This window comes from Zosterops lateralis (genome assembly GCF_965231275.1).
Source record: "Zosterops lateralis genome assembly, chromosome: 26".
Lineage (NCBI taxonomy): Eukaryota > Metazoa > Chordata > Aves > Passeriformes > Zosteropidae > Zosterops > Zosterops lateralis.
The window spans coordinates 5,869,155-5,875,574 of NC_139786.1; positions in this window are offsets into that span (position 1 = coordinate 5,869,155).

Genomic DNA, 6,420 nt, shown 5'->3' on the forward strand with positions numbered 1-6,420 from the left:
CGGGGCCGGGAGGGCTCCGGGAGGGCTCGGGGGAGGCTCCGGGAGAGGCTCCGGGAGCGCGGCGGAGCCCCGCGGGCCGGGCGGGACGGGACGGGACGGGACGGGCCGGGGGTGCGGGGGGTGAAGCAGCAGCGCCGCCGCCGCCGCCCCCCGCCGGTGCGCCCCGGCCCCGACACGAGCGATGGCTCCGGTGCGGCGGCGGCTCCTCCTCCTCTTCCTCCTCCTTCTCCTCCTCCTCCTCCTCCCGCCGGCCCGGCTCTGATGTCAGCGCCCCGGCCGCCGGGGGAGGGACGGGGCGGAGCGGCCCCGGGGCTGAGCCTGCGCCCCGCCGGACCGGCCCCGCCGCCGCCCGGGGAGGGCTCAGCCCCCGGGGTACCGGCCACCCCCGGGGTACCGGCCACCCCCGGGGTACCGGCCACCCCCGGCCCCGCCGCCGCCCGGGGAGGGCTGAGCCCCCGGGGTACCGGCCACCCCCGGGGTACCGGCCACCCCCGGCAGTACCGGCCACCCCCGGCCCCGCCGCCGCCCGGGGAGGGCTCAGCCCCCGGGGTACCGGCCACCCCCGGCCCCGCCACCGCCCCTGTGCCCCGGAGCCGGCAGGGCGATGGGCAACAGGTCGCGGCGTTCCCAGTGACCCCCGGTGACAACAGGAAAGAGCGTTGGCAGGACAAGGGGCGGCAGGACAAGGGGGAAGGGGCTCGGGTTCAGAGAGAGGAGGTTCAGGTTGGATATTGAGGAGGCCCTGGCACAGGGTGCCCGAGGAGCTGTGGATGCCCCATCCCTGGCAGTGCCCAAGGCCGGGTTGGAGCAGCCTGGGACAGTGGGAGGTGTCCCTGCCCGTGGCCGGGGTGGGATGAGATGATCTTCAAACAAACCCATTGTTCCCATTCCATGATTGTACCATTCAACCAGTAACAGAGTCCCAGCCGTGCCTGGCGTCCCCTCGCTGTCCCGAGAGCTCCCTGAGGTGACAAAGGGCTGGTGGCTGCTGGTGCCCCACACCTCACCCACCACCGCTCCATCCACAGCCACCTCCCAGGAGGAGAAGAGCTGTAACCAACACCACAGCACAGAGAACAGCAGGGGTGGGAAACCAGTCCAAATAGAGTGAAGCCTGCCCTGATGATAAATTAACTCCCATGTCCATGTTCATCCCAGAATCCAACAAAGATGAGGCTAAAAGAGATCCACACTGAGGTGCAGCCTGCCCTTCAGCTGCCTGACAGCCAGTAAAATCCATGAGCATTCCTTCTGCTGGGGCACCACAGGAAATCCAGATATTTCATTTATGGATGTAAAAGGCACACGGATAATCCCTGTTTTCTAAGTAAAGAACATGTGTTTTCTGACACCCACCCCTCTTTCCCAGCTGTCCCACAAAAGGCAGGCAGTGTGCCCTGGGGAAGAGATGAAGGAGCATCACAGTACACAGGACCCACACCACGTCCTCCACAAGCAGCTGCCACCACAAGAAAGAAGAACCCAGGTCCTCAAAAGGGACAGGACAATGAAGGGCAGGACAGGGAAGGGCTCTGTCCCTACACACAGGCAAGGCCACCCCGGAGCAGGAGGCATCTGCTCCACCTCTGCCACCTCAGCACCTTCTGAGATCAATAAAATCCTCTCAGGTCTTTTTAATCAAGCCAATAAAACTGCTCCCAGTTTTACACGGGCGGCTCTTACGCCGTGGCTGATCAATAGCTGGGTGAAGCAGCGGATCCAGCTAATCAAAATACGTCATTAGCAGCAAGAGACTGAGCGTCTGTCAGGAGGTGGCAGTGACAGTCACCAGATGGGAGAGTGAGTAAACCTACACCAGGCGCTGGCAGCTTTATAAATAAAACTCTTGTCGAGCTCCCCGTGCCTCTCTCACCGAGTCCTGAGTTTCCCTGAGAAACCTGGAGAGCAGCAGAGGCCTCTGCCCACTCCTGGCTGAGCGTCGGCTGCAAGGAAATTTCCCCCTTGGAAAAGGGATTTATTCTGGGCCTTGCAGCATCTCCCGGAATAGTCTGACTCTGCACCCTTCACCCCAGCTAACAAGGGGTGTTGGGGGTGGGAGTTAAATGCACCAGAGCCTCTAACCACAGATCAAAGCTGCTTCAAAGCTGCTGCTCTGTGGGGTTTTCCCAGCTCTGGCGTCCCCTTTCTTGGGCTTGTCTCAGCACGTCTGGGGAAAGGAGCCTTTCAAGCCAAGTTTTTCTCCACGAGGAATCTGGTCAAAGGAAAATGATTGACCTATTTCGTTGCTCCCGTTTCCTTTAGTTTCATTCATATTTGCTTTGTAACCCGACCCTTCAGCTATTTCAAAGATAAACAGCAGCCCAGAGGAGGCACAGTTTGGGAGCCCCGGGTCCTGGGTTTCCCATGGAATCCTCCTTGGTTACTCACCCGAGGCCAGGGCTGGGCTGGCTCCTCCATCACAGCCCGGGCCCCACTTCCCTCTGCCTCCAGCCTCGGGGGAGTCAGGAAACCACATCAATTCATCAGAGAACCGTGGAATGGTTTGGGTTGGAGGGGACTTTAAAGCTCATCCAGTTCCAGTCCTGCCATGGGCAGAGACACCTTCACCCATTCCAGGTGGCTCCAGCCTGGCCTTGGACACTTCCAGGGATCCAGGGGCAGCCTGGGCAGTTTCTCTGTGCCAGGACCTCCCCATCCTCACAGGGAAGAATTTCTTCCCAATTCCCAACCTAAACACCCAATCTTTTAATTTAAAACCATCTCCCTTGTCCTGTCACCAAGCCCCTGACACTTCTTAACTATTTCTAAGATAAATCTAATTGCAGGGAGTTTGTCCTTGCTCTGCTTCAAGCCGTGCTTTGATAAACTTAAGCTTTCTCTTGTACAATTCATGTCGTGGGGACAGATGTTTCTTCCCATCATTACACCTTTTACAAGGTAATCGCAATGACAATCTGCTGCTGCAGTCAGTGGGAAGCAATGAGCCCTTCGGTGTGAATTTATTAAGAAATAAAGAATTTATTAAAGAAATAACCGTGGAGGGGCAGGCAAGGGATGGCCCAGTGTGACCATAAACATTTGATTTTCAGTTTTACAGCAAACCTGAGAAGCCAAAGTGGTGGTGAAGTGGGTGAGGCAGAATTAGAGCGATTTCCCCCAGAACGATCCAATCTGTCCTAAAGCCGGGACAGAGGGGTAAAGACGGGCTGTTCGGGGTGTCGGGGACTCCCAGGCCGGCTCGGAGCTGCTCGCCAGAACCGCCACGAGGTGGCCCCCGGGCCCCGCCGAGCCCCGCTCCGCCCGCGGCACCGGCACCGGAGGCTCCGGGATCCCGGCCCCGCTCGGGGCGAGACCCCCTGTGCCACCCCTGCCCCGGCCCCAAAGGGAACCCCCCAGGCCGGCCCCCGAGGGAGCTGTGCCCCAGGAGGGCTGGGCTGGCTGGCAGGGGAAGGCTCTTCCCCCGGGTGTGCTGGGGGCTGACACCCGCCCCTTCCCCTTCCCACTCACCCACGGCTTTACACAGCCATGGGGCTGCCCTCAGTTACCCCAAAGCACCGTCAGACGGGGTCCGGCATAGGAACAACCACCGGAATTTGCTCCCTTTTTATCAAAAAACAAAAAATCCCCTCCAAACAAACCAACTCATAAAACCCTCTGTGAACACCAAGCCCAGCAGCAGCGAGCTCCAATCCTCAGCCAGGAGAAAAAAAAATCACCCAGATGAGAATGGAAACTGATTTTTCCCTCCTTCCACTCCCATTTCCACCAGGGAACAATCCCTGGCCGGCAGCAGGCTCGTCCTGAAGCGGCTGATCCATGAACGTGCCCTCCATGGCGAGTAATAAACCAGGTAGTTATTTGATTACAGCAGAGTCACCAGGAAAAAACAGAGCACGAGGATGAGGGAAATGCTCATTAAGGCTCTGTGCATCCTGTTCTTGTCCCTGGGTGGATCTGTGGGAGCACGAGGCTGCTGAAAAGCCATCCCACCTAAAAAACGATAATTCCTTGAAATAATCCCACGTGTTTAGGAGAGGAGTAATAGAGATGAAAAGATGCTGTTAATCACCATTACAGCCATCAGTGCCGCTCGGAAAGCGGCGGAAGGGCTGAAATGAGCGCAGGAGGCAGCGCTGGAAGCTGCAGTGATGTTTTTCCACCGTTCCCGGAGCTCCAGTTCAGCTCCCGGCAGCTGCTCCGCTCTCCCAGGAAGTGGCTCCATCCCGGTGCCTGGAAGTGATCCCTGTGCACGGCTTGCAAATCTATTTATAGAGCACTGTGGGATCCTTCGGGATGAAAGGAGCTCTGCTCACTCGGGTTTATTTCCCAAAAACGCGAGCACAGCTTTGTCTCGCACTGCTCGGCTCAGGACGAGCCCGAGCAACGGCGCTTTTGTGGAGATGTCTCGGGGCAGGGATGGCTCTGCCTGGCAGCCCCTTGCCGGGATATTTGGCACGGGCATCACCTTTCTGAGGCAGCGGGAGATGCGGCGGTGCCCCTTTGGCACAGGGCGGGGAGAGGCAGCGGCTCCAGGGCCGGGATTCCCGTCGGGGATTATCACCCGGGGCTCCGGCGTTGCTGACATTCCCGGGCCCTTCCCGCCGGGCATTCCCGGGCTGACACACAGAGCCCTGATTGCGAGCCATGGCAGGAAACGCTGCTCGGGATTAGAGGTGTCTGCCCGCCGGGGGTGAGGCTTTTCCTGCCCCTTTCCCGGCCGGGTGGGTGCCGGGCACAGGCACAGGGCACAGGGCAGGGGACACAGCACGGCTCAGGGACAAACCAGCGTGTCCCGGGGGCATCCTACAAGTGTCCGCCTCCAGCACTGACCCCCCATCCCGGGAGGGTTCAGCACAACACTAAAAGCACAAGAAAATCCCCCAGCACTGAGCCCTTACTCTGCTTTTCCCAGCACAAGGAATTTTCCACCTGGAAAGCGGATCCTGATTCATTGCCCACCAGATGATGCCAAATGTACTTCCCCAAGTGACAGTCACAAAAACCATCACTCAGAATGTACAGAAATGTCCAGGCCCTGAAATAATTGGCTTTTAAAGGGATGAAGTCCAGCTGAGAGGTGAAACCACAGATCCCACACCGGGAGAAAAAACGGGAAAAACCGGGAAAAACCTTAGGTACAGGCAGAGGGACCTGGTTTTAAGGGCAGCACTGCTGTCCCTGGAGGGTAGAGGGGTGACAAGGTAAGACCCTGAGCAGGAGGAGGATCTTCCCACCAGCCCCAGCTGGACCAGCCTGGCACAGCCCCCTGAGCCCTGCATGTGTCACCCCCCAGAGCCCTTCTATCTGCTGGCATCCTCCCCCAGCCCCAATCCCACTGCTCTGCCAGCACAGAGGAGCATTTGTGTGACAAGATTATGGAGATTAGCCCCATTACCATAAGCAGCTCCTGGGCTGGCCCTAATCCAGAGGGACATATGCAGCCCCTGTGCTGCTGCTGCTGCCCTGGCTGTCCCCAAGGAGCCGTGGCAGCTGGGGACACCATTGTCACCCGTGTCCCCGTGTCAGCAGGGACCCACAGATCCTCCCAGCTCAGCCCCTGCAATGGGCTGGCCATGCTGGGTCAGTGGCTGGGGACAATCCGAGGGTGGCAGTGACCCCACCACACCAGCATAGCCCAGGGTCAGTGGCTGGGGACAATCCAAGGGTGGCAGTGACCCCAGCACAGCCCTGGGGCAGGGTTTGGGGACAATCCGAGGGTGGCAGTGACTCCACTGCACCAGCACAGCCCTGGGGCAGGGTTTGGGGACAATCCGAGGGTGGCAGTGACCCCAGCACAGCCCTGGGGCAGGGTTTGGGGACAATCCGAGGGTGGCAGTGACCCCAGCACAGCCCTGGGGCAGGGTTTGGGGACAATCCGAGGGTGGCAGTGACCCCAGCACAGCCCTGGGGCAGGGTTTGGGGACAATCCGAGGGTGGCAGTGACCCCAGCACAGCCCTGGGGCAGGGTTTGGGGACAATCCGAGGGTGGCAGTGACCCCAGCACAGGTGCTGCCGCCTGCGGGGCTGGCTGGGCTCTCTCGGGGTTTCTCTGCAGGGCGGAAAATCGCCGGGGCCACCGAGTGAGAGGCTAAAAGTGGCCGGGTCAGGGCGAGCAGCTGCCGGGCCGTGCTGGAAGGGCCGGAGGGGCCGGAGCAGCCCCAGCGTGCTCAGCCCCAGGGCCGGGATTGCATTGCACAGCCCAGGGCTGGCATTCCCCACAGGCCAGAAATAAACCTGTTTGTGTAGCAACTGCAAACACAGCAACGGCAGCGAGGTGAGGTGGGACTCGCTTTTTTTTGGATGTTTGTTCGGGTTTGGGTTTTTCACTTTCTTTCTTTTTTTTTTTTTTTTTTTTTTTTTTTTTTTTTTTTTTTTTTGTTCGTTCGTTGATTGGTTTGTTGGAGTTTGGGGTTTTTTCTCTTTTTTTCTTTTTCTTTTTTTGTGGGTGGTTTTTTTTTT